This window comes from Mesoplodon bidens (assembly GCF_964165515.1).
Source record: "Mesoplodon bidens genome assembly, contig: HAP1_SCAFFOLD_329, whole genome shotgun sequence".
NCBI classification, from domain to species: Eukaryota; Metazoa; Chordata; class Mammalia; order Artiodactyla; family Ziphiidae; genus Mesoplodon; species Mesoplodon bidens.
Window position 1 is genome coordinate 328,442 of NW_027671589.1, and position 14,980 is coordinate 343,421.

Sequence of the window (14,980 nt, forward strand, 5' to 3'; positions counted from 1 at the left end):
ACCCTGCTCCCCCAGGACACCCGGAGCTCACAAGTCCCAGGGGAGCCCCATCCGGAGCAGCCAGCCCTGTCCTCCAGCCCGGCCCCTCCACCTCCGGGAAGCGGTCAAACCCTCCCGGTGGCTCTACTGCGGGCCCTGGGGCGGGCAAAGCCAAGCCCCGGGGCGGGCCAAGCCCCGCTCTCCCAAGCCCTGCTCTCCAAGGGCCGCAGGCTCCACAACCGCCTGCAGGCCTGCAGACGCAACACCTACCCCGTGGGCACTCGCTCACCGGCCCCGGGCTCCCGAGGCTCCGGTCCGGGGGCTGCTCCTCGGGCGCGCTCCTCTCTCGGGGTCTCTATTTTTAAAATATTTATAAGTAACCCATTTTGTAGAAAACACCTATCTTTCATCATAAGAATTATGACACTTTATACTTTCATTCCAGCCTAACTTTTATACTCTATTTTCTACCATTTGGCAACTTATACCCTACGCTCTAGTCAAACAAAAATCTCCTTTACAATCACTGAAATATACTGTGTTGGTTCTCAAGTCCAGGATGTTCCTTCTGCCTGGTATGCCCCTGACCTTCTCTCCACGTGGAACATACCTACTGACATTCAAAACCTAATTCCAAGACCCCCTCATTGTTGGCATTCTCTTTAATATCCCCTAGAAGGGTTACTGACTCCGAGTTCTATTTTACAAATTTATATTTTTATGATTTATTTAATAGCCTATCTCTATTCGATTGTAATGAGTTGTTCATGCATCTCTCACACTCTCTTTTGAGTTCCTCTGGCCTTTATTTTTTCTTTTATCTCTTACCCATAAGCACAGTGCTTGCCCCATAGTACGTGCTCAACGTGTTGGCTGAGTGAAAAAAGACACCTTTTAGCTCTAATCATTTGTGAAATTTCATTTAAAATGACAGCAGATCACCCTTTGTTTCCTAACTTAATTTCTAGTACTATAGAATGTACACTCAGAACACGGTCAGTGGCCTACAGGAACAGTGTTCTCACTGGACTGCATGCATATAGTCAACCCCCTTATAACTTTCTCTGGCATACAACTGCCAGACATGTTATTAAGAAAAAAAAAACAAAAAAAGATGTACCAACCCCTCACCTATTAGAAAACTTCCAGAAGCTCTCCATTCCTTATGGTATCTTTTCTACTTGATTTTTCAAATACCTCTGTCTTACTTAATCTATTCAGAACTGCCTTTTCTACCTTTGGCTTTCATTTTCAATTTCATTCATATCATTATCTGCACTTACCCATAGAACCTAAGCATATTTCAGTGTCTTATGCAAGTTTCCTCACTAGAGGTCAAAGGGGCAAGGACTATTGTGATAAAATATTAAATAAATAGACAATAGAACTTTGTTCTATTCGTCTGGGAAAATTACTACCTGAAACAAAATAATTCTGGAAACTGAAGGGATCAGACCAGTCAGCTTTGTTTACTTCAGACTCAAATCAATGTCTTGTCCTTACCTGAGCTCTGGTTACATTTAGAAAAAAGTACTGTAAATACAGTGAATGAGCAAGGCCACTATCTGAGACATGTCTGGGTCCTCAGTATAGTAACTGGGGGAATGGTAAGCGTTGGTCAATGTTTGCTGATTGATGACTCAATAGATCTGGTTAAGCCTCACCATCAGAATTCCAGATTTTTTAACAAGCTTCTCAGTCTTTTCAACCCAAAGAAAAAACTAAAGAAAACCAGATGACAAGCATTTCAAATTGTAAAATATCCTGGTTGTCAAATTTAAATAGGGATATCCTGTGCAATGGAGAGGCTGGCTGGTGCCAATTTCACATTTTGTTCTCTAGTGTCCGGACGAAGCCTGCTCTGCCAGTGAGCTGACAGGTCGAGAGCACTCCAGCTTCCACAGACACCCGAGAACTTTCTATTTTTCATGGTGTTCCTGCCTTACCTAAGGGAAGGACTGTATTCACAGTGAAAAGAGTTATGATTAATCACCAATAGAGAGATTCTTCCACTTTCTGGGTGCCCACGTTAAAAGCCTGGTATAGTCAACACTCCCTCTAACATAGGTCGTGTATTGAAATGAGAAAACTATCACCTAATATGGCCAGAGAGATGAAGGGACTTGGCCCAGCTGAGCCCAGGAGACACCTCTAATTCAAAACCTCAACCATTAACATAGTGATTGTGATCAAGGAGACTTGCAGCACATAAGAGATTCAAAAAGCATATTAATCCACCTCCGGCAACACTGCCAGTTTAAAAGAACGATTAACCTTCTCTCCCACTTGATTCAACCTGGCTGTGTATTATACCACTCTAAATGCTAGCAGACTCTATGCTTATGGCTTCCATTAGGTAGCACTTAGTATACACGAAAACTTTCTTCAAGAAGTAATTACTTTTGAAACCACAAACATTTCAGTTGGGAAAAGAGAAAAAGAAAGGAGGTGCAAGTAAAAGGAACTAGGAAAAAATAAGAAAATACCCTCAAATATAAACATGTTGATTCAAAAAATAATTTAAAGGGGATTTAAACGATACTAGGTGAGCATTTATTCTGTTTCTGCTTTAAATAAAGCATTCTGTTTTATTTGTTAGGTGTTGTACTTGTTTAGTATCTAATGTCTGTTAAAAACCTCTCGAAAGAGATGTATTCATTCTGGTATCCTAAGCACCTATCTGGATGAACAGCACAAGCAATGGGAAGTCATGGGGCATAATGGACCTTGCAAAGGCTCTGGAATCCATCTCTTACTTATGGTCTTTGAGACTCAGGCTCCTCCTCTATGTAGTGTGCATAAAACTTAGTGGAGATAGAACACTAGGGACACAGAAGGTCAACGCAGGTATTTACTATGACTTTTCAAATATCTTCCTTTAGGAAAACAAATATATTTTATTTGCAATGAGGCTTTCTTGTGAATTTTATTCTTCTAAAGAAAAATATTTTTAGTGAACAATTCATTCGTTTGCCTCCCTGTGCTACTTTATTGACAATACTCAGGTAGGGGTGGTTTTCTCTCAAGCAGTTAACTCCATGTGATTTGTATTTCAGACCTTCCTAAAAGCATGTTTTCCTGCTCTTTCTTTCCACCCCATCCCAGCTCTACTTAAAATATTGTGATCCTCTATTAAAATGCACAGAACCCTGGGAAAATAAGGAGAAGCAAAATGTTTGTCACTGCCAGCTCTGGTATGCATATATCAGAGAATAAATTATAACTGATGAAGACAGAAATGGGACCCATATCTGTCTGACTTCAGAAACCAGAAGTGTAGCTACTACAAGCTGATGAATTGGAACTCAGATCAAGGCCTAGAGTGGAGAGGAGTCTTCTGATCAGAAGGGGAAAGTAAACAAAGGGCAGCGTTTAATTATTTAATAATAAGTAAGAGAATGACTATGGTGTTTTTACAGAACAGGATATAATATTGAAATAAAGCCCCCCAAAGTGACACAGAAACATAATGCAATCCCCTTAAGCTACAACCCTTCCTAAACCAAACCATACCATTCTCTTCACACAGCCTGGAAAGTCAAAAGAAAGGGGATACTGATCTGCATCACACTGGCATTAGAAGATCTACTTTTAATGAAGTTTTACTTCATGGACTGAAGTTTCCCCCCTAAAAGGGTAAGCTTTCTTCTCAAGAAACATCACTGTGTAATAATCAAGGAGCCAGGGATGGTGATATTAATTGTTCTAAGTACAGGGATTTGTTTTGCAGAAAAAAGTACCAATCAGAAAGAGAACTGACCAATAATTACTTAACAAAACTGCTTCAGAAGTAGATTTCTAAATCTACTTTTAGATTAATTGATAGTTAGGAAAATCTTACTAAGTTTATTCATTTAGAGGAAATCTGTGCAAGCCTCTGAAACCAAGAGGTATCGTATCAAAAGAGATAAGGTCACTAGACACTTATGTAAGAGCTACTTCTTCCTCAAATGGCCACCATATAGTCATTTCTATTACATTACCAAGAAGTAACAATGCACCTTTAGGAAACTAGTATGAAAGAAAAACATAATAAATTTTTTTGCAGGTGACTCTCTGATCTCATAGGTGTGTGTTAATTTTCCAAAGTTGGGACTGGATCCCGCCTTTACAAAATGCTCCTTGAAATATCACATTGAAAATCTTCTCTTTTACTCCTTACTGTAAACACTGTATATGTTTTTAAGAAGACCAATAAAAAATATGGACTATGGGGCTTCCCTGGTGGCGCAGTGGTTGAGAGTCCGCCTGCCGATGCAGGGGACACGGGTTCGTGCCCCGGTCCAGGAAGATCCCACATGCCACGGAGCGGCTGGGCCCGTGAGCCAGGGCCGCTGAGCCTGCGCGTGCAGAGCCTGTGCTCTGCAACGGGAAGTGCTACAGCAGTGACAGGCACGCGTACCGCAAAAAAAAAAAAATATATATATATATATATATATATGTATATATATGTATATACATATACATATATATATGTACTATGAAATTATTTTTCCAGTAGTGAAATTATGGAGAATACGACTTGCATTTCTACTGTATTCCTGCAAAAAGAGGAAGTCCTTTTCCACAAAGACTGTCATCAATGTTAACTCTGGGAGAGAAGTATTTGTAGTTGTCTCATGCTTTGTGGTGACAGACTCTCACTTTTCCCCGTCTCTATTGTGGGTAACAGGGCACACTTTGGGCTGAGAATTCACGCTGTGGTCGGAAAAGAAAGAAACGAAAAATACCCTCATTAACACTGCTCTTTAACAAGTTCATCAAATGGGCCTCAGGCATTCTAAACAGCAGCAATTAAAAAATAACTTTAGATTTCATACATTTCTTCCAGTAGGATGAAAAGCTGAGGTATGTTAACTTTAATTTTATGGTTTGGGTGAATACAGAGTTCGATTACTCCCTGTCAAAGCAGAAATCAGCCTTTTACAGGGAATAAGTGCTAATTAAGCAAAACAGAGTAAGCATGTTATATGAAGTATATTTGTTTCTTTCCTGTGCACTTTGGCTGCACAAGCTCTAACCACAGTTTCCGGAGCGACCATCAGTGCTCCCTAAGAATGCCAATGCAGTGTTCCGTCCAGCTAGTGGGGTGCAGAGACCAGTCAGAATGCTGATGCTTTCCACAAAGGAGATGGGGCTAGGCAGGCAAATGCAATCAGGGAGTATTATCTCTGTCTTGTGTGCCTGCTACAAAACAGTGTCCTCTCAAGACTACTCTATCCCTTCTTTGCTTTATACGTGTATGTGTAAGTTTGTATATGTAAGCTTTACAAGTCTCTCATAAGAGAAAACTAAAAATGCCCAGGAAAAAGACAAAACTGCTTCAACAGAGAAAGGTCTCTCTGTTCCAGTTGAAGAGGATATAGAGTTAATAACAGGAAATATCCATCCCCTGAAACTGTATGAAACATGGATGCTTCCACAATTTACTCAAGGTCTCACTGACCAGGCTGTAATTTTAATTATTATTTCTTATGATTATGGTAGATAAAAAGTCTCAGTAGTATGCTAAAACTCTTTAACACCTGTTGACCTTTTTTCTTGATAGCTTTCCTCCTGCCAGGCTCCAGCCAACAGTAGCAGTAACAGATAACCAGATCTTAAGAGGATAGAAGTATAATGGTGCACTGAATATGGAAAGGAAGAACCAGTAATGGTTCCTATACATTCATAACGCGAATCAGCATCAAACTAAGGGAAAAAGCTTCCCCAAGAAGAAGTTGACAGCAAATAGTTTCGCCTCTTAATGCATTGAGGAAACAACTTTGAAGTTATCCGTAGCCACCGCTTCTGAAGCGACCAGTAGCTTTGCAACTATTAGTTTACTTGTATTAGATTAATTTATATTAGAGTTTATTTAATGTAATTGCTCACAAATTTTAAACCATTTTGTAGAGTAGTGTTCTGTATCTGTTTAAATGAAATGCTTTCCTAAGCTCAAGATCAGTGTTTTTATGTTGTGTAAATTATGAAATTACTGTGGAATATCTGGTAAACTTGATAGGAAACCCCAGATGTCAGCACTTTGCTGGGCAAGATTTAAAGTGGCCCACACCATTAACCCTCATCAGGAGCAGTAGCAGTGGGCTAAGTCATAAGGGCACGCCCATCCATTACACTCACCCAGGATACTGTGAGTGAGAATCAAAGGGCAGTCAGACAGAGACCTCTATGCTCAGATTCCACTGCCAAGAAATGGCCTAAGTCAGGTCTTGTTGTTGAAGAAAATAACCCTTTAGGACTCAGACTGAATCCTATTTTAAGTTTTAGAGGAGGAAGGATACTATTTAAACATTGATGAAATGTGCCTCTCTTTTTTTATCAGCATAGAAATTTATTTGAATTCAAAATAATATGGTTATATTTAGCATAGTGTAATAATTATCTAAAGCACATATCATTGCTGGCTCTGAAACAGTTCTAAAGATGTCATTCTTTTGAAGTAAAAATATGCAGTAAAATGTACAAGGAAGCAAAAATATGAAAAAAACAGTTTGCTGAGTATGGGAAGTTGTTACAAGATGGGCACACCAAGATAATCGTAACAGAGTCCAAATTACATAACATGCAGCAAGGAGTTCTCTTGCTTTAACAACTCCTAGAAAATAAACCAGTAATCTCAATGCAAGAATATCACCACTGGGATAACAGGACACATTTTCTGAGGCACACAGGTAGTAATTCACTATACTTCCCCTTTCTCTAATACCTTTTCTCACACCAATTTCTTTTCTTTCCTCGAGGATAGATTTTATCCTGTTGAAAACAATTTTAGTTTTATTTGTAAAGTGGAGTAAATAATATCCTGAGTGAAGTAGGCAGCGTTTTAGCTGAAGATGCTCAGGAATCAAACTTTTGAAAAAGGCCAATCAGGTAGCTAGCTAGCAGTTACCATCAGTGGCTTGCAGAAAAAAAAAAAATTACAGATGATATGTTTGTTAAATAGATAAAAAGAATAAGCAGTTTAAAATGGGTGAAAAATCCCAGGATCTATTGTGACCTAGACCAGAGGTCCCTAACCTTTTTGGAACTAGGGACCGGTCTCCTGGAAGCAAATTTTTCCGGGGAGGTGGGGCGGGGTGTGTGGGGTTCAGGCGGTAATGTGAGCCATAGGGAGCGGCAGATGAAGCTTATAGCTGGCTTGCTTGCGACTCACCTCCTGCTGTGCAGCCCAGTTCCTAAGAGGCTGCGGACTGGTACCCATCCGAGGCCAAGGGGTTGGGGACCCCTGACCTAGACACTCAAAAGCAGACAGTTGACCTTTGATTAAGCCCATTTTCCTGTGGAGTGAGCCATAAGGGGCTCCAAGACACAGTTTGGTTTCAATGGTTCAGTGTTCACAGCCAGAGGGCAAACTCAGAATGTCTCCTCCTCTTGCAAAAACTGGGCCACGAATGAGAAGTCTTTTTTTGAGTAGCCCTTCACGCACGACATCCCTGCAGGTCTGATGGGCTTGACTGCCCAGAAGGATTGGGCTCTTCGTGCTGGTAGCAGAGCCTCATGCTAATCCCAGATCCTTAGCCATGAGTGTTGCTCCAAATCCGCCCTGATAGTAACCAGCCAGGTGAACTCCATCCATCACCCCAGGTGCAGGATTGTAAGTGTCACTTGACCAACATCGTCCTAAGCTCGTATTTAGGATTTTAGCCAAGAGTTTTGGGTCAAGCCCTAACCTGAGTCCCAGATTCACAGCTTCAGCAGCTCCAATCCTACGAACACCCAACAGCAAGTGTTTGCAGATCTGCGAAGCCTGGCCAGTCCCAACAGCTCCACGATGCACCACATGGGAGCCCATGCACCACAGCAGCTCAACCCCTCCCATCCTAAATGTGAGGTTGCCAGACCGAGCTGTTCCCACACCACCAGAAACAGGGGCATCCGAGAAAACTGCTCCCATTTTCTCAACTTCTTTGGCCAATTCTCTCAAAACCATAGGATCAACAGTACTGGAATCTATTAATAGTCTTTCTTCACTTTTTTTTGAATTCCATTTGCTAGAGTATAAGCTTCTAGCGCATTGATGCACTGTAATAATTCTGTCACCTTTTTCGGCTACATCCGCTGCAGAAGACACTACCGGGTTCACTTGCATCTAGAAGCTCTTTGCATGCATCAGGGAACACATCAGCAATAGTGAGTGGCTAGCCATGTTTCAAGAGCTCTTTTGCCATTGGATTCCCCACGTTGCCTACTCCAGTGAATCCAACTGGAGTCTTGGAAGCTACTGACCTAGAACACAGCGCTGCAAGGCTGGCCACCGACGGCTGCCGCAGACGACTCCCTGTACCTGAGGCCGGAGGTGGCTCCACGGAGACGGAAGGAGGCTGACACGTTGCCCGCGCCCCTCCTTCCCACGGTGACCTCCTCGACTCCCGGCTCACCCACTGGCTGCTATAGGGTGCGTGGTGCGGAGGGCCGGCTCGGCTGTGGCGATTCTTAATACCTCTTTGTTACTAGGTTACACATACAATTTCACCTAGTGAGCAATTTAACAGAAGGAATTTTTTTCTACGGCATTTTTGTGGCACAGCAGATAGAAGCGAGGTCACTATTTCTTTGAAAAACTGAACTAAAAATTTATAGAAAGTCATGATTCATTCTACAAATATGCTGAGTCAAAGAAATGTGGAAATTGATGCGATGGAGGAAGAGCGCTAGACTTCCCTGAGGCTCAACTGGGACCTTTCTTCTGGTGTCAGAACATGGTTGTGTAACTCCTTTAATCCCAGTGGATTTTCCAAAAATTCCAGAATCTTCAGATTTTGGTAGCCCCTGTTTACTGCCTTTGCCCCCCCATGCCAAACCCCCACCCCACCCCGCACGCATTTATTTTTTACCAGTTGTCCTCCGGGGTGCTTTTCTTTATATAGCTATTGCAGCAGTTTGTTAGACTACTGACCCCCAGCGCAAATGCCCCTCCCCCCCCGTTTTCTCACCCTGTGTAGTTTTGTTCCACCTTGACCTGGGTTTGGTCACATAACTTGCTTTGGCCCAATGGCATATCAAGAGCTGAAGCTTGGAGAGTACTCGTGCTTTAGGGCTCGTCCTCATGGAAACCTGACATGTTAGGAAGCCTGGCTAACCTAGTGGAGAATAGGTCCAGGCCACAGCCAGCACCAATGGCCAGACATGTGAAAGCAACCAGCCCCAGACCAGCAACCAGATGATGGCAGCCTCACTAGTCACCTCAGGTGAAAGCAAGATAGATCCACCCAGGGGATCCCAGCCCATTCTGCTGATTCACAAATTGTGAGGAGATAAAGTGCCTGCTGTTTTAAACCACCAAGCATAGCAGTAGTTCATCACACAGGAAGAGATATAACTATCTTCACTGTTAGATTCTCTTCCCATTTTATACCATGTTTCCCCTCAAACGACTGTTCCTTTTTCCAAGATTCTAGAAAAGAAATAACAACCGATGAGGCTGATAGAGCCTTAACATTTTTTAAAAGCTTTATAAACTTTTAAAATAACTATGTTAATAAAATCAATATTTATTTGATCACAAAATTATTTTCTTCAGTTGCCTTAAGAAGTAATGCAGAATTGTACTAAGTTTATAAATCTGGAGGCTCTAAAAATGTGTTATTCCTTGGATTCAAGTCCTAGTGTACTTTATGTGGGCATTCACGTTTGCAAAATGATTCCAGGAAATTTGCGATTTCATTTTACAACTTTGGCCTAAGGAGTCTTATGATATTTTACCTGAGAAAAATAATATATTAATTCCACTTACAGCTATTAAACCCATGGCTTCCTGTATTTTCTAAATTCCCTATCAGTAAAGAAGACTACGTATAGCGTACAAGACTGTCATGATTAGGAGGAAGGTAGTACAGAAAGAACCTGTCAAATTAGGCGTTGCCCAGTCATGTCAGTATACTAACGTGGGGAGCCACAGGCAGCTTGAAGCCTGGAAAAAAGACAGATACAGTGTAATGATTATCCTAAGGATCCGGATAATGATTCCTATGATTTTGTTTTAAATATTAATGGCAGAGGATTCTGGGGAAATGATGGTGGCTACAGAGAAGATTTTTATCCCTGAATATGCCACCCCTCCCCTAAATACACAAGCCCCCACCCCCACAAAGAAGAAAGAAAAGCATCTAGGATAGCAAGATCAAAAACCCACAGACAACATCTACAACAAGGTGTCCACATTAACTGCAACATACAGCCAGGTAGGAACAAATCAACAACAGGAAAAAGACCTACATATGTGTATCCCAAGGTGTGTGGGAGGAAGACGAGGGAAGGACTCTCTCTCTCTTTCAGGAGAGCCAAAGGTTACTATGGTTCACGAACTCACTGAGATTGAAAAACTCACTGAGAACAGCGGCAGAAACCGGAAGTGAACGTTGCAGGCTCCACTTTGCAGCTGAGTGCAAGAACTTTGAAATGTTCTGAGGATGCCAAGTGTTCTGGGGTCTGTGAAACCTTGACACCTATCAAACCAAAGCACCATTCCAGAACAAATCCCCATACTCAACAAGGACAAGAAAGAGGAGCCCTGGGTAAATGGGCAGAGGAGGGCCGAGGAGGAAGATTTTAGAAATTTTAAGGTCATTTTTTTAAATTATGTTGTGAAAATAATAGAAGATAGTGAGCCCTGGAGTTCTGAAGCTAGAAATTATATTCTGATCTATGATTCCCTCCTAAAGTGGAAACTTATTTCATTTAAAAATGAGTGACAGAAGAGTATTCCACTCACATCCTGTAGAAAATCAGTGAGAAAGAAAAAAGAAAAAAGAAGGGGGAAAAGAAAGTTCCAGCAAATCCTGAAAACGTGACAGAAAGACACGTCCACAGAACAAATGAAATTTATTGCCTGATATTGCGGAAAAAGTAAAAGAAATTTTAAAAGGAATAGAAACTGGTTTTAAGAAAAACATAAAAGAAATCAGAAAAATTCAGAAATGAAGTGATTGGAGAATAGCAAGATTTGAAAAGGTGAAAAAATTCAGTAAGTAATTTGTTTAAAAAAAATCATGTCCCGAGAGAAGGTTAAACTAGAAGCAACACAAGTTTGAATAAACACAGTGGATAATGCCTCCTTGGAGAAATAGCTGATTTCAAATCCAGCATAAGAAACGAACAAGATGTTCCTGTTACACCTTGTCATACAAGAGAGCTGGGAAGACTTCAAAGACTACTGTGGTTGTGTGGAAAGGACTCAGGAGCCAACTTGAACAGGATCCGTGAACCTAAGAGGGGACAATCTCTGCATCGATATTTATAACCACCTCACTGAAAACAACAACAAAGAAAGAAAATACCTCATTAGTCATCTTCGGAAGCTACTTTGGAGTCAACCTTTCTCTCTCCTGTTTTTTCTTTTTTTGTAAAACTGGTAAATAAAATAAAAGAAACATTTATTCTTCCTTTCCTAATTAAACTGTAACTCAGGGCAACCAAGTAGTTGATGAAATCATCTTCTAGCTAGTAAATGAATAATAATCTAATTAGTAGAATATCACCATTTGGTACCCTTAAGAAATTAATGGATCTAGACATTGATCATTAATGGCCGCAACGTCACAGTAAGACAGACACTTTATAGTTCCTTTTGGAATTCATCAATATTATCTATGAAGTAAACTTGACAAAAAATCACACCTGAATTATGTCAGTGCTCTAGATCTAACTACCAACTGACAGTAAATACATGGGCCAAAGGAGCATGATAAATATATAAGCATAAAGGGGATGCAATCCGCATAATCCAGACAGTTGGGAACCCTACTGGATGAATGCTTTGAATTCAATGACAAATACTTGCAAGAAAAATGAGCAAATTGAGTTCTTTTAAACCTATACTTTGAAAGAAATTGTGTTTGGATCAGCAATCAAATAAATAATGGTTATTAAAATGAAAATACATTTATAGGACAATCAAGGAAACATGAACTGACTGGCTATTTGGTGATATTAAGGAATTATTATTATTTGCGGATGTGTGATAATGACATAGTTGAGCTTAAAAAGGGCAGTTCTTGCATTTTAGAAATATGTATACTGACGTTTTCACTGAGAAAAAGAAACCTGGGATTTGCTTTAAAATTGCTGGGGATTATGGTGGTAGTAGTTAGAGAGGATACAGAGAAAATGTATTGGCCTGAAATGGACATGTGATGAGAACAATTGAGGAACGTTTCTACTTCTTTCTTTTTACTTCTGTAGATGTTTGAAATTTCCCATACTAAAACATGTTTTATAAATATAGATGGCTTGCAGTTTGCTCTTCTGAGCTCTCAGGAGGCAAAAAGCCATTCTTAAATTAGGAGCTTTCTTCTCTAGCCAAGAATTCTAATGATAATTGTGTCCCAACTGGCCAGTGCACTCAGATTGCTCTGAGATCTGTTGGTGGAAAAAAATAAAGAGGCTCTTTAGTCTTAGAAGAAAACAACAAAGAGTAAAGGCTGCTGCTAGGTCTAGGGCAATAGTGTAGTATAAGACAAAATATTAGTTTCTTCCAAAATCCACTTGTTACTACTGTGTATACTTTTGCAGCAAAATATCTTTTCTACATTGTCAGCATTAAAGTAAATTTACTATTTAGGGGGCATTTAAATTATCATATACTCAAAGCCTAGAAAGAATCCCCTAGGCTGAAATGACATTAAATCTTATTTTGGCCATTGTAGTGTATTCTCCAGTCCTACCTGCTTTGTCTATAACTGTCCTAAAAAGGTGTGAGGAGATCTGCCAATATTAATGCCAGGATTCAAAATGAGTTCTTTGCAGCTTGCTTCCTTCAGGATCTTCTGCCCTCAGACCCATGTATTTATTTAATGCCTCAGATTATTGTATATGTCACATCTTTCCAACTAGAAGACAAGCTCCTTTAAGGGCAGTGACTAGTCTCATCAACATCGAATTTACTCCAACACCAGTGCTTTCAAAATGTGTGTTGCTTAGTATATGTCTGACCGTAAGAAGTTATAGAGACAATTCTACTCTAACTAAATAATAATGATACTACTACTACTATTTCTACTACTACTGCTAATAAAATGTATGAAATAGAGTATACATGAGAAAATAAAGATAACACTGGAAATCCCAGACTATAAAATGAATGATCCCAAAGCCACTTGCCAATCCATTGACGGTAAACAGTTACTTGTGAATTGGTCAACATTTAAATGCATAATTGAGAGAAGGGTTAAAACAAATTTTATTACCAAAAAACACAATTTTTATACCTACATTTTTGAGCTCAACTAACCTGTAGTTTTAACAGAAATAGATGAGATTCCAAGTATTCATTCAGGTTCCTAAATGATCCATTCCCTATCTTTCCTTATGAAACAATCAGTTATAACTCTAATCATTTGTCAAGGATTCACCAATCTCTACTTCCTTTATTTTCCAAGGTTTGGTATCATTACAAAATTAAGTCCTTTGGCGGAATTTAATAGTTTCAAAATCCCTCATCAATATTATTCACTGGGATAAAATCATATGAAAATTTTAAAAACACTGACTATGTGCTGAGAAATGATCCTTCAGTGATTCACTCCAGGTGGAGACTAGCATTCAGGCTACATCTGAGGTAGAACTTGAATTCCAAAGTGGACCTTTAAACCACAGCTCATCTTCTCTTTTTAAAACCATCAGAAATAAGCCTGTTGCCTGACCTTTGAGATTCTGCAAAGAGACCATATTTACATCTTTTGTCTCTTTTAACTTCCCTAGTCCCCTTCTCTACTTTCAGAATAGTGATTCCCAGATAAGTACAATGAGTTCAAACAGTGTGGTTAAAGGGGTAATTAGTCTGCTCTGCAGCCAAGTTACTCACAGAATAAATAAGTTGGCTTTCACAGTTGTTAGTTTCTTCCTGGGCTTTGTTTAGAGGGGTCTCAGCTCAAGCAAGCAGCCTGTCAGCAGCCTGAAATAACTCTGTGGAAATCTAATGGCATATATGTAAAATAGGTCTATGAAACCTTTTATTCAATCTTAGATGCATAATTTTACTACTTCTTTAGGCCTGGAAAAGGATATTCAGCTACAAAAGGACAGAAAAGAAAATGTGTATAATACCTCATGCCTGCCTCACACCCTAGAACCTTATTTTACCCGTTTCATCAGAAAATGATGTATACTGTAAGAAACATTTTTAAAATTATTTGATCAAATATTTAAGTGCACTAAGTCTCTGTATTTCTTAAAGCAAATATAGTTACCTTTCTGTCCCTTTCTAAAAGAAAGCAAAAGATACAGTTCTTTTTTCTTAAGACTCAGGGTTTATGGATATTAATTATTACACTATATTGACACCCAGACATGTTTATAGGAGGCTTTTGAGACATACAGAGCTATTTATTCCCATACCAAATGGCACTTCTTTTTCCTCTGCCTTCTGCTTGTATTTCTTCTGTGGTGATTATATCCTACTGAGGCTGCTACATGTCTTTGTTTGATTTGAGGTTCTAAAGGTAAGACTGTATAGTCTCCTTTTTACAGAAGAATAATGGGTTTTATGACTGTTTGCCTTCAGAAGCCTCCTTTTCCACTCATTCTCATTTCATATCTATGGTGAGGTGTCTAAAACAGATGAGTTAGTTCTGAACTGGTGACATATAAATCAATTATTATTTGATTCATATTCAAAGCAGCTCCTCCTAAAATAGTGGCCTTCCTGTCTGTGGGATGTAGTCTAACCTACTGCCTGGATCTACACCCACCAACATCCATATTTTGTCTATTGTTACCTTGGACACTTGTAGGAACTGAGTGGGTTTCTGTTTCTATAGTGTCCATTGACAGACAAATGAATAAAGAAAATATGGCACATATGTAGAATGGAATGTTATTCAGCCTTAAAAAATAAGGGAATCTTGCCATTTGCAACAACTTAGATGAACCTTGAGGGCATTATGCTAAGTGAAATACGTCAGAGAAAGACAAACACTGCATAATCTCACTTTTACGTGTAATCTAAAAAAGCTGCTCTCACAGAAACCGAGTAGAATGGTGGCCATCAAGGGCTGGGGAG

The 14,980-nt window shown here is 39.9% G+C and overlaps 1 long non-coding RNA gene across 3 annotated transcripts in view; it reads right to left on the reverse strand.

The window, feature by feature from the left end:
- The window catches only part of LOC308611236, a 177,313-nt gene that overhangs the window by 138,709 nt on the left and 23,624 nt on the right, over positions 1 to 14,980 (reverse strand). The gene's annotated exons all lie outside the window — the stretch shown is intronic.